The sequence below is a fragment of the Epinephelus moara genome, chromosome 1 (assembly GCF_006386435.1).
Source record: "Epinephelus moara isolate mb chromosome 1, YSFRI_EMoa_1.0, whole genome shotgun sequence".
NCBI classification, from domain to species: Eukaryota; Metazoa; Chordata; class Actinopteri; order Perciformes; family Serranidae; genus Epinephelus; species Epinephelus moara.
Window position 1 is genome coordinate 16,125,279 of NC_065506.1, and position 21,788 is coordinate 16,147,066.

General features: G+C 41.6%; 1 protein-coding gene and 1 long non-coding RNA gene across 5 annotated transcripts in view; one reads left to right on the forward strand and one right to left on the reverse strand.

Annotated features, from left to right (window-relative positions):
• The window catches only part of celf6 (CUGBP Elav-like family member 6), a 143,819-nt gene extending 133,530 nt beyond the window's left edge, over window positions 1–10,289 (reverse strand). For all 3 annotated transcript variants that reach the window (XM_050046678.1, XM_050046687.1, XM_050046696.1), the window contains exon 1: window positions 10,211–10,289. The gene's annotated coding sequence lies outside the window, so the exon portion shown is untranslated. The remainder of the gene's footprint in view (window positions 1–10,210) is intronic.
• Window positions 1–21,788, forward strand: part of LOC126391786 (uncharacterized) — a 155,586-nt gene that overhangs the window by 103,907 nt on the left and 29,891 nt on the right. For both annotated transcript variants that reach the window (XR_007570117.1, XR_007570116.1), the window contains exon 2: window positions 19,680–19,721. This is a non-coding gene — a long non-coding RNA (uncharacterized LOC126391786). The remainder of the gene's footprint in view (window positions 1–19,679; window positions 19,722–21,788) is intronic.

Consider the following 21,788-nt stretch of genomic DNA (forward strand, 5'->3'; position numbering starts at 1 on the left):
GCAGGCTAACTAATGGAACCACCCACACACCAAACATACTTTTTATCACACACCACCTTCACAAACAAACACACGCGTGCACACACTCCTTTTTGTCCCAGCCCACTCATTGCTCGTTAGCTGCTACATCGGGTGGTTGTCTGCGCGCTGCTGCTGTGACACAGTCTGGCTGCGGCTCGCTCTATCTGCTGAGAACGCACCACCAAAAATACTTCACTTAACAAACTCTTCTGATTACAGTTTGACTTTCTCGCTGTCTCCTTCTCTCCCTCCTGTCTTTAATCAGCATGTAAACAAGCGCAAGGTCATTTTCTTTCTTAAACGAAATGGGGGAGATAAGAGGAGCGTGGCGTAGTTAATCCTTTGGACACGCTGATGGAGGAGTTTGTCCTGGTGATGCTCGGGTGTTAATTATGCAAGAATGCATCTCTCCCTCTCTTTCTCTTTCTCTCTCTCCCTCTCTCTCCCATGATGACTAATCAGTTCATCGCTTTCCTCGTTTGCTCTATTTTCCTTGTGCCCTGGCTCTTTCTCCCCCCCCTCCCTCCCCTTCTGTGTCCCCTCCCAAATATGTCAGACGTCCAATCACATATTTTCACAAGTCATAAGAGGTGCCTCCAATGTCCTCTGTGTGTCTACGCATGTGTGTGTGTGTCACTGTCTGTGGAGATCATTTTCAAATCAGCACAGGGTTTACACTAGTCCACGTGATTAACTACAGTGTTTGATAACTGGGGCTGCCAGAGTGATTTGCTGAGCTCAGCAGCATCATGTTGTCTTTACCCCTTGTTTTGTCTTTGAACAAATACGTGCAGATTGCCTGGATGTCTTCAGTGATTGCCAGAATGAGTTGTGAATTGCAATGAAAGGCTACTGACTTGCTTGACAGGGAAGAGAGAAAAGGGAAAGAAAGGAAAGGGGTGGGGGGACTAGCAGGGGGAAAGGAAAGAAAAGTAAGGACTCAAAAAAATGTTCAATTTTCAACGCAGCTGTCTTCGTAAAAGACAACACCTTTTCTCATTACCAACTCAATGTGGGGTGCCAACACCTGTTTCTATTGAGACATCACATTGTCTGAAACTAGATGGAAGCATCCTTTGAATATCACACAACTTTAAAGGTAGATTTACACCTTGATCTTCTCAAATTGATCTCCTCAAATTGAATGGGATGGGAAGTTAATTAGCCAAATCCACAGCATTTTTGATGATTCTGAGGTAAAGATCTAGCCTCAAGTCTTCATTTTTGGTTTGTTTTTGATTTTTCTCTTTCCAATTGTTATTGCCAGACAGCCTGATCTTGATGCAACGGAAAGTTTGATGTTTAATTGGTTTAGGAAATGTCATATTCCAGCGTGCAGCCTAACTAAGAGACAGCGATCCAGCCCGGGTAAAAAAAAGACTAAAAGCATCATTCTTGGAGGTATGACAGCACCCGGGCCTCATTTCCATCCTTCTCCACTATTTGTCAGCCTTCTCCTCTTCCCCAGTGAAGCAGCAATGTTAACAATGCTGTCCCCACATTTACCAGTTCTGCCTCATTACAGCTAAAGAAGTGGATAAATTAGCACAGGAGAGCATGCATGGCGGAGTCTGACTCCACCTGTCAGCGAGGAGAAAGATAGTGAATGTGTCGGCGTGGAGGAAGGGTGTGAAGGAACCGCTCTGCTTACAAGCTTTCAACACATATTAAAACAAAACCCATCCAGTGAGACTGATGCTCATCTTTCCTAAATCACTGCCTGTGGTACACCTTTCAATATTTTAGTATACAGGCAATCACACTCCGTTAAGGCTTTCTCATTTTGTACATCAACAATTCCTGTTACTCTATCTATCATATTACAGAGTTAAAGTTACACATTATCAGCTTTTTATTTAATAGAATGAAAGTTTTTTTTAATTCACAATATATGCCTACTCCCACACTTCCTCCCTAAAATAACCCCCATACATGTAACTCCTACTGTATGTAATTTACATACCCTACAGTTTATGTGACCGTGATGTTGCATCCGACCTCCTCTACTACTGATGAAGGGATGGATGACCAGTACTGGGGTTCTGGAAGTGTGATGAAGGATTCCATGTGTCACAAATTAAGCAGGTTGACTGAAAGCTGAGGCTATGGTTTGGTAAATAGTCCAGGGTTGGCCACAAAGTCATTATCTTGTCTGTATTTAAGTACTACCAGAGCTGCTTTGATGACCATGGCCACTAGATTTCACTGTCAATTAAGAAGACCGTAATTGTCTCCACTTAAACTATATGGTGTATCACTGGGTGATTGTCTAGACTCCCATACATATAGGAGAAACAGAAATGAGACCTGCTTTTTGGTTTTGGCTTCTCTTGTTTAGCAGATTACCCATTTCGAGACCAAAACAGGAAAGCACACAGTCATTTTTTTATGCCCACAACACTGAATGAATGAGTGGTACACAGAAACATGGAAACACTGCTTCTGCTGTGAAGAAAAAGCAGCCCAGTGTCCAGTTGCCAGAAGAATATCTTGGCATTGCACAGTTCTGCAAACCACAGATACATCACATTTCTACGTTTCATAAATATCATATCAGTATTTCTCAAGTGACGTAGTATACAAGCTGACTTTGTCACTGGGAGGTGGAGGGGATGGTGGATGATGTGTCACCTAAACAAGATGCCTGCCAAGCTGCAGACCACTGTTCAAGACAAATAAATAACAAAACCTGTTGTTTTTTTTAGGGAGTCATCGCTGCATTTCCAGAAGCTTTTTAACCAACAAACCTGGGTGTTTTTTAGCAACTCATTGCTGTGTTTCACCAGGGATAGTGCCACAAAAAGAGGCTGTGTTTTTTTACCAAGTCATAGCTGCACTGTCTGCTGGGATAGTGCCACAAAAAGTGCTTGTTTTTTACCCAAACATTGCTGAGCTTCCTGCTGGTATAGTGCCACCAAAAGGGGGTGTTTTAAGTCAAACATCATCTCGTCCTATCCATGACTGTGGTTTTTCTGCCATAGCATAACCACACTGTTGTTGAAACATAAAAAAAGAAAAGTTTCAAAGTATTTCCTACATATAAGCATACAAACGTTAGACATTTGTCTGCAGACATGTCCAATGCCAACAATTATTCTGGCAATTGGTTTGAGTAAAGGTAGGATTCTTTCCACCTGAACAACCTGGGCACTGGCCTGTTATACTGTATTGCAGTATATGTTCAAGATCAAGAGGACAAATGGGCCTGGTTGTTGCCATACTCTGAACACCCAAACTCTCCTGCCCTGCGGCCTTTGAAAAGCACTATCTCTCCTGCTCATTTGTCCGGCGCCTCTGGCCTGCCATCTTTATGGGCTGGTTAAGGGCTCTCTCACAATCAACTATGTTTTCGCCCCGTCCACATTCGCCAGTAAAAAAGCCAGGCGTTCCGCGATGTCCACCCGCCTGCCTGCCAGGATTAACATTTCGCACTCTCCAAGGTTGAAAATCCCATCAGATGGAACGAAATTAATTTTTGCACAATATTCAGGGCCACCAGCCACATAATAGGAGACAATGCCGAGTGCATCCCTCGATTGTGATTCCATTCACTCCCTAATCGGCAGGATGGCCGTGCACGGTGCAGCAGCGTAGTAAATGCTTTCATCCCAGGGGGATTAGAAAAACAATGGCCCTTTTTAATTTCTTTTCTAAAGCGGGCAGCAGAAAGAAAATGATATAGACGTAATTGATGATGAGGAGAGCAGGGGGAGCCTTAGCAGAGGTCTCACGTCCAGTGCCCAGGCCTTTTTTTTTTTTTTGCTTCATAATGGCAACTGCTCAGGGGCACTGGAGGTTGACAAATCTGGCACGGAGGACAAATTGATCGGCAACAGAACGCAATTTGTCCCTTAAAAGAATGGGTAAAGGCCCTGTGTGGCCTGAGTAATTAGTTTAAACTGCAGCATGTCTGTCCAGGAGTGGACCCGCTGGACAGGTGCTCAGTGTGTCCTCTGATAAGACGCCCTGATGCTGCAACATACACACACACACACACACACACACACACATGCACACAAAACTTTCACCTAGAATAACCTTACTACTGAATATATCAATTGACACATTTCTAGATATATGGTGATAACGTACCAGGGTGAGGAATGTTAGTGCATTTAAAAATGTTATTGTGTTTATTTATGAGTGTGAACTTGCATCTCTTACCACCTCACCATAAGTTCCCCTGAGAGGTCACGGTAGAGAAGTCACTTTTCCATGAACAAAATTTTGCTTTATTAAAGACTAAAATCAAGCAACAGACTTCGATAACTTTGACTCAAATTAAACTTTTTTTGTCATGCATTTATACTCACTGCCTATCCAAGGCATCAGTGTGATTTTCGGAGAGTAAAAATGTCAAGGGGAAAAATGCTGGTTGCTTATTCTCAGCGTGCACCGAGACACAGACAAAGACATATGGCAGGTCTACGGTGGCCGCATCTGTGGTGTGATGCGGGGAGAGAGTGTCAAGAACATGAATGCACTGGTCCATGGCAGTGTGCTTAGTGACACATAATACTGGTATTGCACAATCTCCCCCCTGACCCATTTTTGTGTGACACACACAGAAGTCAATTTTCTGCACTTTTCATGCACTGACGACGCAGAAAAAAAATCTGAGAAACCCAAACATTTTGCTACTCACTTTGGTGGAAGCTGATACCTTCAAGCTTACCCTTTCAGATTTGAAGAGAAACACTTCAGAAAGTAGGAGTTGGTAACTTTTTTCTCTCTCCTATCTTCTTCGCTGTTGCGCTTGGCTGCCTCGTCATCAATACAGGGGTCAGATGCTGCTGGTACTAAAACTCAAAAACCCAAAAATGTGGATCCCTCCACAGAAACCTCGACGTAAATGACAAGTATAAGGTTGGGGCGCCACCCCACACTCAGCACATTCCACAGATAAAGGGTGGAAAAAAGTGGGGGAATTAAAATGGTATAAATGTGACTAGGCAGGAGAAGGCTTGGGGGAGGGTAGGAAGAGAGCACGAGTGAATGGGAGACAAAGAGAAGCTGGATCTTTTTTCCTAGAAAATTTTAATTGGCTTTTGGGTTTCAGTAGCACCCAATTAGCATGCTTGTTACATGCGAACACCAGGAGCTAATTGGCCTGAGAGGAGAAAGCGGCGTGGCCCTGAAAGGACAGAGCCGGATTCATTTGAAGGTTTGCCGCTTCAATAGCAGCATGTTGGGAGGCTATTTGGCAACTAGTTGTATAAAACATCTCAGTGCTGCTATTGCAAATTTTATGTATACTTTCTTGCTGTTTTTATGGTGTTACAAGAAAAGTATCATGATTGCATTAAAGTTTCTAGATAAACAACTTACCTGTAGCGACATAAACTGTCTTGATGTATAAAGGAAATGATAATGCATGTTCATATTTGGCTCAAGTCAGTGTGTGAACATCCTAGGAGTTAATCAGATCCGCTAAGAAATCATTCACAGGCATGACCTAACCTGTCCACACACAGTGCCACGCTGCCCTACATCGGGGGATATGCTGAATGCGCACGTAAACACAACAGCACTATGAGCTCCCCAAGGGCAAGAGGCTGAATCTCTGATTACATTTACTGTACAAACTGTAGCAGCAGGATCGGATGCACAGGACATCAAGAGCTCATTATGCTCTTTACATGCAATTAATCAAACAATGTAAACACAGCTCGCCTCAGCCACAACAGACAGAGCTGGATCCTCTGGTGGCAATTCACAGGCAGCGCGCACCACGGTACAAGACTTGGTAAATAAGGGAATGTGATGGAAAATTTAGGATTCACAGCCAATCTGGAGATGATGTAAGACTGGTAAGCTTCCTGCTGAGACCACACACGCAAATATATCTGCCTCCTCTCTGTCGCTCTGTTAAGCCTTTAGTCTCTTCCTTTTGTGAAATGCACACAATGTGTTAATATGAAAATATCCGCACTGTGCAGGGAAAGTGGCGCTTTGAAACAATGAAAGTATTACATGAGGGATGCAGAAGAGGAAATACAGCATTCTGACTGAGATACTTATGATCTGATCATGAACTTGAGTAAGAATGTGTTGCTTAAACATGTAACACTACATTTTTCAAGGCATAATCAATAAGCCCAGTATAAAAAATGTAAGCCTTCAGGAATGTTTCATTAGCTAATTGTAATTGCCATCTTTATGCAGGTGGCCACACTAAAAGAGAAATTAACTACTAATTTATTATTAGTAGTAAATTTCTATATTGGTTGTGCTAACTAGCTGCCTAGATCTGCTATGCTAGCTGCTTTTTAGCAACCACAGAAAGAAACATACTGTTTTATTCTATCACTGGTCGTGGACAAAATGTACAGTGCAAGGCCGCAGCCATTAAGTTGGGGGGGGGGCGAGGATCTGGGGATACATCTAGCAAACACATCTATACTGTATACTTTATGAATATAAAATAATTGAAAGCATCTACTGTCTGCACATGCAGGGCAACAAATTACTTTACTCAGACCTCTTAAGGCCATTGACACGAGTCAAGTGCCGCCTCCAACACACACAAAAAGCATCGCGCTGCGGGGCGTCAACCAGATTTCTATTGCACACTCCAGTCCGCTAGGCTGGGAAGTACAAAATAGCGCTTTTTCAAGGGCGGCGACACTGGAAAAATAGGACAATAGCGTAAAGTGCCGCGGTGCGGCACGTCGACGCGCGTCAAGCCGCCGCTGGTGTGGGTTTGTAAATAGAAAATAATGGGGGCGGCTGTTTTGACGCGCGTCGTACGCCGCCGGTGTGTTTTGGCCTTTAGGCGCTATCTGACAAATTTAACACAATAAGAATGTTAACATTAGCTGAATACACCTATAAACACAACTGTTTAAGATTTAAGGCTGTTATTTGCCATTTGCACAGGTACAAGTGTACAAGGCCACTGGAAATATTGGGTGAGTTCTTGTGTGCCTTGTTAGTTGCTGAATGAATGTGAGGCTAATTAACTGCAGGCAACTAAGCTATGATAGCTAATATTAACAATGGTCCATTGATCAGCACTCATGAGTTGGCCAGTTGGCTGTTTTCACCAAAGTACGAGAAAACCACTCTACAACAAACGTTAGTCAACCAGAAAGGTCATTAGTCGGCAAGATTTCATTGGTCGCTTAGTCGCAGAGAAAACAAAATAAAAAAATAAAAAACAAAAAAGTTCAATTTTATTAGGAGTTGCGCCTTGTCAAAATAAATTAAAACCTATATGACAGGACCATGTGGGAATTTAATTTGAAAGGACAGACACGTTAATTTCCAGGGCTGGTACCTGCGGTTCTTTCACATGCTAGTTAATAACATGTTGGACAGGAATTTCAAAGTGTGGGATCATTTTGAGAAGGTGAAGGACGAACCCAAGGTGATATGTAAACTCATCTTCATTCGTCGACTACAAACATGACGTATCATCTGAAACATGGAAGTAGGTACATGCCCATTAGCCACTTAGCACAATCATTACTACTTTGCAGACAACATCATTAACAGGCGGCTTGCTCAGTGTGTGACGTGCTCTTATAGATGAAATATAGGCCACCTGTCCAAAGACTCAAACCGCTTAAGCCAAGACCAGAAGCCTTTGCTATATGCAGACCTTATTTTTTGGGGGTAAATAATGCTTTAGACATTATCACAGTACTATAACTTGGTCCTGATGTCTCTGTCTCTAAACCAACCAAGCTGCACCAGACTCTACTGTGGCGGACAGACAACAAAAATGAAGACATGGGACAAGAATTGGGACACTCTTATCACCTCTGCACTCTGCCCAGTAGAAAGTACTTTCTTTTTGATAGATGTCAGAAGGAGAATGAGGCAGGACATGCTCACAATGCTCTGGCTTTGTCTGTCACAGACCAAAGCTGAATGGCCACTGAGAAAACCGTTCATCAAACTCATATGCACACTCTTCCTCGTCCCCTTGATTTTCCCCGTTGGTATGTTTTCAAGCGGCAGCCACGTCTGCCGGCTCTATTTGAAGAAACCTTTGCAAAGTGTTATAGTCTGGATCAAACGCGGAAGTTAAATGAGTGAAATCCAGCGTTCTCTTTGCTCCAGAGCTTTGTGGAAAAGTACATTGACTTTTAGGTCTAAGTGAGGGGGCCATACAGGGACTTCATGCTGGATAAACATGATGAAATAGGCTGAGACTGCCAGAGCTCTTTTAAAGCTAACACATACTCCAATTTGCATTTAACCTCATATGACATAACTGTGCCGCCGCTACTGCGAATGTGATTTACCTGCCGTCAAATACATTTCTTAGACAGTGTTTGTATTATTTTGTTCGTCCAACATTTTATTTTAATTTTGTTTCATGTATCATCTTGAGAGGAAAAGACTTGGTATTTTTATTAAATGCCAGATGTCTCATTGGAACAAAATTTGCATTTAGGTTGCCTGACAGTCACACCGCCACAATCGGACCGCACAATCATGTCTGCAACCCTGTGCGGAGAAGCCACTGAAAGGGCAGCATTATACGACAGAGCACCTCAAAGCATCAGGCCATGACAATGACAATGAGGCTTGTCGAGAAGTGTCACCTCTCTCGGTCTTTGTCTGTCTCTGTCTCCCTCCAACTCTCCTTGTTTTCTCTCTTTCACTCTCTCTCGGCCTGTCTCATACACGCATCAACACCCCCCTCCACCCCCCTCCACACACAGTAAGACAGAACATCTTTATTAGCCCTCTGTATGCAGTCTGTGCTCAGCCCGAGATTGCAGGACTGACCCCTCGCTGTGAGCTGTACAGAGGAAATGTTTACCCAAACCCCACAGAACATGCCATTAACCTCTTTCCAGATAAAGACAAACAAGAATCTCCCTCCATGAGGGCAATAAAGACAGGAACACCTATCCAGGACCATCATGACAATCATCTCATTATGAAGCTGCAGGAGGCGGTAACGAGCCAGGGAGTCTGGTCTCCCAGGGGCTCTTTCGCCGCAGTGTACCTGTGTGCCTAACGTTCAGTCAAGTACCTATGAAATGCAGTGAAGTGCAAACAGCTGATTAACCCAACAGTGAGGAACAATATACAGCCCCCACAAGTCCATCAACCACCTTTGTCCCTACGCCCCCCCTTTTAACCAATCCCTACCCACACTTTCTTCCTCTCCTACTTCCTGTCTCATGCCTCCTATCTTCTTCTGTCTCTCTGTACCTCTCTTCCTCCCTGGAGATTTAGATGGATATCCCGAGGCTCTGATTAAAGCCCCAACCTGGGAGGGTGTCTTGGTTTGTGGTGAAAGGAAAGGGGGGGGGGCAGTGAGGAGTCTGGGCACTATGAGCAGCTTCTCGTTCTTAGGGACCCGCGGGCGTAATTCAATCACACCTCGATAATTCCCCTGATGTGAGAGTCGAATCCCCCTCACACACATCAAGTACAGATAGACACCACAAGCTCACGCTGATCCCAGATTGAGGGTCTCCTCCTGGGTGGGCTTAAGAGCCCACTACTGGGTACGTTTTACCTGTGTCGTTTGAAGAGGCCATTATTTTAATTGAAAAAGTTACCCGCCCGCCAAAGGCAAACGATAGAAGACGGGGGAAAAAAAGGGAAAAAAAACAGGGGAGAGAATTAAAACAAAAACACCAGATGGTGATATACATGGTAAAAATGATTGTTTATACTTACTGTTTGATTATATGTGATAATGAGAGCGGGATTCCTCAAGGCAATTAGTGTCTGCGGCAGCCATATTGTGAGAGGACAGGGGAAGGACAGCACAGGCTGTTATGAAGGAGCGCTTATCAAATATCTCCGCCGGGGTGATTAGTGTAATAAGACACTGCAAGGTGAGATAGGCCACTCACACTCTTTTAGTATGTCGGCGTGTGTGTGCATGTGTGCGTGCATGTGTGTGTGTGTGTGTGTGTCAGTGAGTGAGCAAGAAAGAATGTGTGTGAGAGCGAACGAGAGAAAGTAGCTGTGAGGGAGTCTGAGAAAGTATGAGTGACTCTTTCCATCTGTTTCCATATCTGTGTGTGTGTCTGTGTCTGTGTGTGTGTGCCTGAATGTGTGCCTTAATGTATACTGTGTCCTCATGTGCCTCGGCATGTGCGCGTTTGTGTGTGCACAAGTGTGATATAATCCCTATGTTAATGTAGGTTCCCATGCCAGGCTGGCTGCCCCGGGGGCTTTAGCCTATGACAGAGGGCAGATCGGGGGCACTTACCCCTGGCAGAGTCTTCTGTTCATGGAGGGCGCTCTGGGCCTTCAGTGCTGACTCTCTGGCACAGTATGTTAGAAAGGCACATCCTAGAGAATCAGGGAGACAGCAGAGAGATAAGCTTATTCCACAATGAACCACCATTTGTAACAAAAAGATCGAAACAATTTTTACAGTGACCAGTGCGGGACTTAGCACATTCGGTGCCTTAGGCAAGCTTCCCCTTGTCCCCCAACCCTACCCCCATTGAAAATAAATAAATAAATAAATAAATAAACTAAACAAATGTAAAACTAAAGTAAAATAATAACATGATGAGAAATAAACACATAAAAACAACTTGACAAACAATAATAATACATAACAAACCAATAAGAGAATGCAAATTTCATCTTCCTGTTTTTTGTATTGCACCCCAGATGCCTTATGCCCTTATGTGCATTTTTGGGTTCCAAATAGTCTTAAGCACTATATCAGAGGCCACAAATCGTGAACTCCAAAACATATAAAGCCATATCTATGTCATTATGCAGATCTAGGGATTTCAGCATTTAGTAGACATCAAATAAAATGTCTAACATTTAAAAATACTGACTCCAAACACTAAGAGCATAGATTAAAAAAAGATAAACTTAAGCTTTCTCCATCATCTTTATGTAAGCCTATTTAGACTGAACTCTCAAACACAGATCTTGATTTTCATTGGATGACTATACAGTGAAAGTCCATTCTAAATGCGCCATGTAAAGCCGGTCTAACATCTCTCCATTGATGTTTGTTCAGAGATTAAGCATTCCTACAGTCCACTTCCCCCAAAAAACCACATAGTAACCTCCAGAATGGACCCGCAGAATTGTGATTTCACCGAAGTGATTCCACGCAAGCAGTAATATAAGACTTACTGGAGTTTTACAAGCTATTGCCAAAAACATGTATTATATTAAAATGGAATTCATATACTGCGCTGACAATTGGAATGTGGCTCTCTGAAGTTAATAGCTCTATACCCTCAGAGAAAATAGCATGCTGGTTGAGAAATAAGATTAAAATTTTTACACATTTCAGAATATGACAACCCCTTCAGATTAGATTTACGGAGCTCATGCATATGCTAACTGTTTGTGAGGGTAAAATGTTTGCTGCATTGTTTGTATTTTTGTTGCTGTCTTCTCCCCGTTCAGTTTATTCTGAGGTGAGCACAAGCAAACAGCAGGAATAGTCAACGTACAGGTGTAAAAACAGGTGTGTTCCTGGAGGTTAAGTTTAAATCAGGATGTGATGGAAAATGCTTAGTCACCCCAAAAAGGTTGTTATCGTTTTCTTTTCATTACTATAAAAATATGCACGCTGCTTTCTGATGAATGATCACTTTCATAGTTATTGAACCGGGCACAGGAGGAAAAAGTCAAACAGTATGCATATTCTTTTTTTGCTGCCAAGTAATTAAAATCCTTTGGTGATGAGCTGAAACTCTACCCCCACACATCTCTGGAGACTTCCCTTTAAGTTGGAAAATTCAGAAAAACAGAATGAATATGCATCGATAAATACGTCCCTAACAAAAATGTGACAGCTTTCATTAAAGGGTGAGTGGTTGCTCTGTTACGTGCTTGGCAGAGCTGACAGTGGGTGACCCCGTTCAGAAGAGGTTTTGCACTGTGCAGCATAATTTCCCATTACTACATGTCACACCTGCTGCCAAGGATTCCCACGGGAGAAACGAGACACACACACACACACTCATACACACACACACACACACACACACACACACACTCACACATACAGATGATACCCGGCATGCAGCACATAGCACCCATCAGCCCCAAAACCCAGCAACACACTCTGGCGCCCAGCCAAGAGAGCTCCCTTTCACGACAACCTTCACCCACCTCCACAACTAGGCAGTTACTCAAGAGGAAAAATCACCTAAACGACACTGATGAAACAGCATGCCACACAGCAAAGCAGAAAAGTTTGGGCGCCTGGGGAAACACTCTTCATCCTTTGTGACATTACAAAACTGTGGGACATGAGCCGAGGCCTCCCCAGGGGGCATGTCTTAGCAAAGGGTTATGGGAATCGTAGGCTGTTGTTGACACCCTTCTGCAACTGCTATAACCTTTTTTGTTTTTGTTTTTTGTTTTTTTTTGTGGTATTTTTAACTGTGCCACTTTGCAGCATGCTGCCAAGAAGTTTAGTAAACATTTTGACAAGATTTCATCACATGATTTACAATCAGTGTATAAACTCATGCAGCAGTGATGGTGCTTTTTCTTGGCAAAGTTTACCAGCAAAGTTTTATTTGACCATTGTCCTTCCGGGAAAGTAGCTTTGGTCCTCTCCAGTGAAACATAAACTGCAAAAAGTGTCACTTTTAACATGGCATTGAAACTCTCACACTATGGGGTGAAACTATGCTGTAACTGGAAAAAAAACTCAGAGTTTCTTGAAACTTTTTTTGCATCACTTCAAAATGTGTTTGGTTACATGAGTAAATGTTTATTTGCTCAAGTACAAGTTTGATGTACTTGAATTTTTACCATTGTAAAGGGACAATTCACACCCTAAATAAAAAATACATACTTGTCTTTTTACCTGTAGGGGTATTTATCAGTCTAGATTGTTTTGGTGTGAGTTGCAGAGTGTTGGACATATAAGCCATAGAGATGTCTGCCTTCTCTTGAATATAATGGAACTAGATGGCACTCAGCTTGTGGTGCTCAAAGTGCAAAAAAAAAAAAAAAGACCTTGTTGCGAGCATTTTCATGTTGGAACTATTTTCTTTCTACCAAACTACACCTGCATACTATATCACTTTGCAGATGGAAGCGTGCATCTACTCAAGGATGAGAGGCTCAGGTGTAAACATTAATGGCAACCCCTTGGCAAAGCTGTAAGTTAGTTAGCTCAGTGGTGCTAGGTGAGCTAGCTGTAGATGCCTTCTGCACAGTGGTGGATACGGTTTAATAGAAAGAAAACAGTTCCTACATGAAACTGCTCACAACGACATATGTGGATTACCTTGAGTAACTTGGTTGAGCTTGTTGAGTTTTTTAATGTTTTGTTTTGCTTTGATTTTTGCACTTTGAGCACCACAAGCCAAGTGCGATCTAGTTCTGTTATACTGGAGAGAAGGCAGACATTTCTACAGCTGATATCTCCTACACTCAGCATCTCACATTAGAACAATCTAGACTGATAAATAGTGCTACAGGTAAAAGGAAAAATATGTGTTTTTGATTTGGGGGTGAACTGTCCCTTTAAGCTACTTTACACTTCTACTTAACTAAATTTATTTTGCAACAGTAGTTACTAGTTATTTCAGGTTAAGACTTGACACACAAATATGATGTATAAATTACCCAGCAGCTTATGAAGAAATTGAAATCAACTCCACCTCCACCAGCAACAACTTTGAGCTTACATATTAATGCACTAATAATCCTAATATATTACTACCACTAATACCATTTATACTTAATATTATATTTTTTATATTTCTTAAATTAAAATATTTTAATTCACATAGTGTACTTTAACTTATACCATTGTACAGTAATGGAGTGTTTTTATAGTGTAGTGCTTGATTAAGTAATGTGAATGCTTCAGATCCGAAGACTGGACCACTATTCATTTTTTCCAGGAGCGCGCTCAAAGCAAGTATAAGTGCATCTGAAACAAGTGGAGCGATCTCTCCCCACAGCAGATTTGCTTCAAGAAAAATTACATGTGATACTATTAGTTCAAACGATTTGTTAAACTGGACTTTATGTGGAGTGAAGCCTTTAATATTCAGGCCAGCTGCGTGGCTGCCTCGGCTTCCTCGCTGTGGTAAGAAACCAGCGGGACTTTAGGAAAGCTTCATATCCAACAGTGCTGGCTCAGGGGACAGCTTAAGCCCAAAGGACTCAGTGGCTGAGAAAGCCAGTTGTGGAACAGATGAGCATTCAGCTTGGAGAACATGAGGAGAGGCACAATGATACAGTTTGAGGGGAGGTAACAAGGATGTAGCAGCTGGTAGCAGGTTAAGGCTGTCAGCTTAAAATGTAAAGTTGACTAATTGGCGTGGGGTTACATTCATACTGCAAGTTATCCCGCATTGTTGTCCGCTTGGTATTATGTGTGATCCTACAAATGTAGCTTTCAAAAACATACCATTTTCATTGGTCTGTAGCAGTGGCTTAAGGTCGCTATGATGGGCCCTAGTGCACGCTAATGTGCACATATCTTCTCGTCACATGATCAGAGACTTGACAGTGGATAACATCAGCATACATATTACCCAGCAATCATCACTGTGTATCTGTATATAACAAAAATACCAAGGAAAATACGAAATTATTAATTTAATTTAATGATTTTAAAGGTAGATTTATATTTATAGAATGTTTGATTTATAGAATAATTGATTTGCAGTCATAGAATAAGCATATAATTTTGTTATAGATGCTATTAACTGTTTTACGAACAAAGAAAAAATAAACATGATGGAGTTGGGTTTGCCTTTTTCAATTGCATATATAGCAAATAACCTTATTTTAATTTAATTAGAGTTCATTCTTTGAGGTGGCAGACACTCATTAGGGCCCATTCTCCACCCAACACATTGATGGAGGGCCCACTCCCTCTATGAGTCCCCCCACTTCACGGGCCCCAGTGCACTGTCTATATTCACGCCCCTGGTCTGCAGTAATGCAGCAGAAAGTGCTATCTGTCTGCACAACAGTAACACAAAAAAATGTTGACAACAAAAGCAGACATGATGCTCACTCTGATGTATTACATAACTTTGGGAACTGAAGTATGTCTTTTTAGTTTTGAAAGAATTAAGCAGTAATATAAAGTACAGATTATTTGTAATAAAACGGATAAAGTGAGGAGAAAAAAACAGTGGTTTGTTCCTTTAATGTTCAGTAGTGGTTCTTGAGATGTACAGTATTCATTTTCAGCAAATAACCCAGATTACATTTAAATCTCCCTTTGTAAATTAAAGTTTGAATTAACCAAACATTAACCAAAGACTGGAGGAAATAAGTTGCATGCATTAAACGGGAAGAAGAAGAGTAGAAGAACATGGCTGTGATGGTGGTTCAACAGAAGGACTGGTGGCTTCCTGTGATGAGCAGGTTAAGTGGGGTGAAAATAATACTTTGGTAATCAAAGACAATTTACCACACTATAATTTAAGCGAGGCACAAAAGTTCAACAAATTATATTTAAGGCAAATGAAAAAGTAAACCCAGCAAACTAGTTCAAAGAGAAAGCAGGAAATGTGAAATGTGCCTTTGCGCTTGCAAGACACGTTTTGCGTAATTACTTAAAGAACCCCCCCCACGCACACACACCTCCAGCCCCTGTAACGCTTCTTCTAACAGTTTGTTTTAGCATGGAAATTAGTATGTGCTCACAATTGCATGCATCCAGGCATTAAGAGTAAATTGTGCTTTTTTAAGGCATCAGGTACCTGTAATTGAAATAACTCCAGAACAAATTTGTATAAAATTTCAATTCATTAGCAGTGAATTCATGAATAATGAGCAATTTGCTCTCCTCCAGTCTCCTCACACATGTCTGATCCAAGAATGTTCATTAAAGTGGGAAAAGAATGCAAATTAATTTCCAAAAAAGATCTAGGCGCAAAAAAAAACAAAAATTACGTAAAACAACTGGATGCTGCTGAATGTGACAGCCTGACCCTCTCATGGGTACTGAGACAAATAGGATGTGAGGATTCATCAAGCGCTTCATGTTTCTGTGTTAACCACACTATTACCTGCCGTGCATCTTTCCATCTTTCAGTCCATCTACATTCGGAGCGGGCTGTTCAGAGCCGTTAGCTGTCTGGTTCACACACAGCTCCCTTTCTAATGATCAAAGAGGTCACCTGTAGACTTCAGCTACACCTGTCACTCAACTTACACAAACTGTCAATCACCGTCCAACACTTCCTCTACAACACTCACATCGTAGATAAAACCCAATACAAGCATGGATTTGTAACTCCTTGTGGCTGTTAATAAAAGTCTCAAACTATTTTTTTTTCTTTGGAGAAACAGAATTGAATTTCACAGAAAACCACAAAACTGTCTACAAATGGAAAAGACACTTTCAATGATTTGTTGTTACATTGTATGACTCATTTGCAATTAGATATTAGTGCCCTACTGTGGTTTACTTTTGACATTTCACCACCTAAGAGGGTTTTTTATGTCAATTTGGCAGGCTATTTATAGCCAATTACACTGCATGGACCTACCGAGGAGCGGAGAATGGATGAGGATATTTAACAACTCTTTGTATCTCTTCCTCCTGGCTGCGTGGTGCAGCTCAGAGTCCCTCCTCTCAGCATCAGAGACGGATTGATAGATAACGCTACTCAAGCAAAAGATTTGCCCCCCACTAACATTCAGCATGTCTGAACAATGCATGCGTTCTGGCACTGACACTAAGTATTATGATAATGTAGTGCTCAGCGAAATGATGGATGTTAAACAGCACGACCTGGCTGCACCGCACACTGACGAGCACCGTGCCCGCCAATAGTGTCAAGTCATCCCACGCGCTGCATAAGGCTCCCTGACGACACACAAACTATCAAACGGACATTAAAGGCAACAGTGTCTAACAACTACGAGGCAGGATGTAATCATCTGTTATAAGAAACAGATGAGAAAACGCCTTCTGAATAGACATCAGCAAACAGCTACACTAATCCTCTGAAGTGTACAGGAAAATATAAAATACAAAATTCCCCAGATATTGCGACGAGTCCCTGGAGATACCCCAAATGCCCAAAGTAAGAATTCACAAAGCACAAAACATCTGTTCAGACTGATGCAGTACAATCCACATGAATAAGTCATGAGCAAACATGACATATTTTGATCTGCCCTTAAATCCATAATTATGGTGTAATTCTGTGTCACAGGACTCGGGCTGTGAAAAAAGGTAGTGCTGCAAATCATCCATTAGGTACGGTTTACTAACTGATGCCAACAGCCATATACATCATCTCTCCGAAACAAATCAAATCTCTCTCAACCACAAACTAAGCTCAAAGAGGGATTTCAAAGTAGTAGTCAAACTAAATTTATGGCACTGCACTAAATCTTTATGAACTTTATGTTTTGGGGATCGTGGAGCCAAGCTGATTATATCCTCCCCCACTCTTCTGTCGCTCTGCTGTGAAAAATGTTTGTGTTGCTGTTTATGATAAAAAATTTGGATTGAATTTGTGACAGTGTTACAACATTGGGCGCCTCCAGGGCCTCTGACATAATAGGTAGCCAATATCCATTGGAATATTATGCATTTATGTGAACCAAACAGAACATAAACTACTTTTTAAACCACTGTGCAATACATATACTGCGGACAAAAGATAATAGCAGAACCTTATATTATATGGAGGTGGAGGAATTGACTCAGGCGCTATACCACTCTACTCTTTATTTTAGTTTCATAGCTACAACACTCGTCTGTGTAGTTTAATCCCATTTATCCAGGCAGTGCAACGTCAGGCTAAAATGAAACTATACACTGGACTGTTAGAGTGTGTGAAGTTGTGAAGATGTTTCAGCAGTCATCTGAGGGATTTCTGCTGGGTGTCAGGTGACCCTAACATCTGTCCCTCATATGACATCACGATGTGAACAACCTAGAGAGCCTCACCACCAACCATTAGAAATGATTAAACCATTTGGACAAGTAGCATAAGGTCTTAAGCTATAATACTACAGTCCTATGGATCATTTAATTTTATCCTAATGCTAATGCTAATGCTAACACTTCTTTACCATTTGGTGTTTTGGACAAATATGAATATAACTGTATTAGAGGGATCTGAAAACCATTTCAGTGTTTGGAGATGTTCTTTAAACCTACGGTTTGGCCCTTGGCAGCATCAGGAAACAATTTGTGAACACAAAATATCATCACCCTTTAAATTGATCTGGCAAACTTGTTAGCAAGTTTATTTACACATCTAGCACATTAGCATTAGCGTTTAATTGGAGTTTCTGGCCACCTGATGAATGTAAGTCAAATTAGTCTCCACTATCTCCTAAGGAAAATGTATGGAAGCTCCAGTACATTCTTAGCTAGTCACTAACTTTGTCTGTAGGTCGCCTTCTACTGGGCAGGTAGGGTATAGTTGGTTTTTAAAGTTTTTTTGCTAAAGACAGCAAAATATCACTATCGACACAGTAAAAATGAAGCTAAACCATAAAGTCGCAGACTGGAAAACCATTACAATGCTGCAGGATGCTAACAGGCATCGCATAGTCAGGTGATCTGTGATCCATCCTTAAAGGTATACTATGCAGGACATTTGTAAAGAACTTGTATAGACTCATACGAAAGTAATTCCTCTCATTCATCACTGATGACCCACTAGAAGTGTATGGCAGTGTATTTATCAGCAGGGACCCCGCACTCTGCCCATATTCTCGTATTTTCTTCTTATTTTGCTGTGTTTGGGACGTTCCTTGGCACAGCACGCAGGTGAAGTTGGGACTTAACGAAAAGGAAGCTACGAAAATCGCAAATATAGTGAGGCGAAACACCAAGAAGACAAAGCTTGCTCCAAAACGAGAGTGAATATAGGATTGTCAGTAACTGACATCTCCTGCATAGTATACCTTTAATATAAAAAATATTTTTAATCGCTTTAAATTGCATATTAAATTGACATCCCAGAATGCTGAAGCAGCTAAGTAGCTTTGAATTACGTTCTATCTCTGTCTGTATTTACATGCTGGATAAACTTAGCAGAATCTTAAACCCAGGTGGATCAGATGATTTTGAGTATCAAGCATTGATCCAGCTCAAATTGTTAAGCTCTGTGCTCTTAAATGAAAAACTTGAACACAAGACAAGCTTCACTATGAAGTTTAAGTTTTATATTCCAGCCGATATCATTAGGTAAATGAGGACTAAAATGTTTAACAGTATAGCAAGAAAGGGTTTTCTCTATTATTATTTTCATTATTATTATTATTATTATTATTATTATTATTATTGTTGTTGTTGCCTTTTGTTCACTTGCCTTTTTCAAGAGGACTAATACAGCGTGGCACTTTATTGTACAATAATTACCTTTCACATTGATGAAGTCTGTGTGGCACAGACAATAACTGGGCCTTGGGATCGGAGTGCTTGTCAAATTAAATCACAATTAATTTAAAAGTTAGAAGTGAACCGATACAGAAGACTGCTGTGTTGACCTTGATGTGTTGTTTACAACAGAATTCAGTTTGGAGAAACAGCTGAACTTTCACAGTTAAGCGAGTAATTAATTTTACCTTCAATTCCCCTACAAAAGCTTTTCTCTGTTTCAGAATGGCCCTTCATTCAGTGTTTTAAGCTGTTCTCCTTGACTGACACAGCACATGATACACTATACCTCCTTCTGTTTTGTTAACAACGCTAATCCCATTTTCTTGTTCTTGTGCTTTCTTGCTCCGGTCTACAGGTATCACACGTCGACGCAGCAGGAGGCATGAACATGGTTTAGGTGAGTGGCCAATAAGAAAAACTCATCCATATAATGCATTGGTGAAATCTTATTAAAAGTGCACGCTTGTGCTCCCAAAGTGACTTTGAATGTCATGCGGGATGAAGTGGGCATAATGCATACATCAGAGTGGCCTTGGTGGAGGATGATTTGAACGGGCATACAGTCTGGCTTTGGAACAGGATTATCTGTCCCGAGGCAACCATCCTCCAGAGTGTTGACATTCAGGGATGGTCGAGGACAGGCGTAAACAACGTGAACATCAGAAATATTGTTTTAATCGATCATCGGGGCTCCAAAGAGGAACACCGGAAAAGAGGAGGAGCAGGTTGAGCACCAGCGACTGATGGCTGGAGGAACAGGTGGTGCACGGAGACCTTCAGGGCTGCACACACAAGGAAGCACTGCTGAGCCCACACACTCATTTCTCCCTCAAGAGCGCTTGGCTTGCGCTGATCAATGAGATCATGAACTGTAGCCACTGACTAACATATCATACATAATTTGCCTGCCTTGTGAATAGATTATTTTTACTGGGAGTGAAGTGATTATGAATTCAATGCCACATGTGTGCTTACAGCATGTGTCGGATTTAAAATCATCATCTAAAATTACACAATATTACCAATTATGTACAAAATACTATCAGTTACAAACAGCAGGTGCAGTGCCTTAATAATAATACTGTCATTTAGCAGATAATAAGCTGCAGGACAGTCTGCTATGATGACACCGATGGTACTGGAAGTCTGACCTTATTTTGGATTTTCATTCCAATAAAATAAATGTTTAAAACGCAACAAAATAAAGGGTTAAACAGCCAGAAATTATGATAATAATAGTAATATCACTAACTTTTTAGCATTATATTTTAATGATGATTAGATTTACTTTAGCTACAATAGTATAAGATCAAACACTGGTAGAAACACTGGTGCTATTCAAGAGTTTTTAATAATAGTAGATAGAAATCTAGATGCAAATATGAATAAAGCTATTCCCTTTTAATATTTGGTTGTCATAATTTCACTAAAATGCTTTTACTCTTATAGTTTTTTTCTGTATAAATGTGCAAATATAATAGGAAGAGTGCATGAAGCAGTAAGTTGTGTTTAAATCAGACCTGGACTTTAAATTCTGGACTTGGATAGGTTTTTGTTTTTTTTTTTGGAACTAAAAGTCCCTCCAACCCAAACCGCTCTCATGGCCTTCACCATTATAACTATCATTAGAACTGATCGATCTCTGACTAATTACTAAGTGAATACTGATCCCGCTCATTTGGAAGAGGGGACAGCGGGGGTTGAGAGCAGAACAGGCAGAACAGGCGAGAAGACGACGCGTGCTGGATCTCAGCGTCTACTATTATCCTGCTTTGTACTTCCTGACTGCAACCCGCCCACGGAGCAGCATTACAATACAGCTGCCATGTAAATAGTATTTTCCACCAGCTATCGACGTCCGAAAAAGTAGGCTGCACATCAGCCCGCTGAAAGGTCAAAGCAGCATGCCAGCACCACCTTAATCACGGATGCTGATTGCTTGATAATGGTTTGCACTTTCCGCTCCCTCTGAAAGCATTTTATTTCTCTCTGACAATATGCTGCAAATGGACTCTGTGATGCAGAACAGAGGGATTTTTTTTTTTTTTGGGTTGTGGAGAAATGTTGTGCAGCTGCAGGAATAACAGCATCGAGCGCTTGCCTGTCCCGCCCCCTTAAACTGGGATGCTCAGCACGAGAGTCAATGTAAACACACAAAGGCGTTTTCAGCTGTAGTATTCACGTGGATTGGCTGGACGCGGTAACAATTAACCCTGCACTTGCAAGCCGTTCACTTCCACGTGTTCACCCCCCTTATATATATATTTATATATATGTGTGTGGGTGTATGTGTGCCTGTGTGTGTGTGTGCAGGCTCAACGGGACTCCCACTCTGTCCCAAAACATCTGCAAATTAACACACTTTCCATGCTCTCTGCCCCCCCTCCCCTCCAAAACTGAATTGGGACGCTGTTTGATGTCTCCCCCCCCCCCTCCCTCCCCCCCCCCTCCCCCCTGTCCCCTG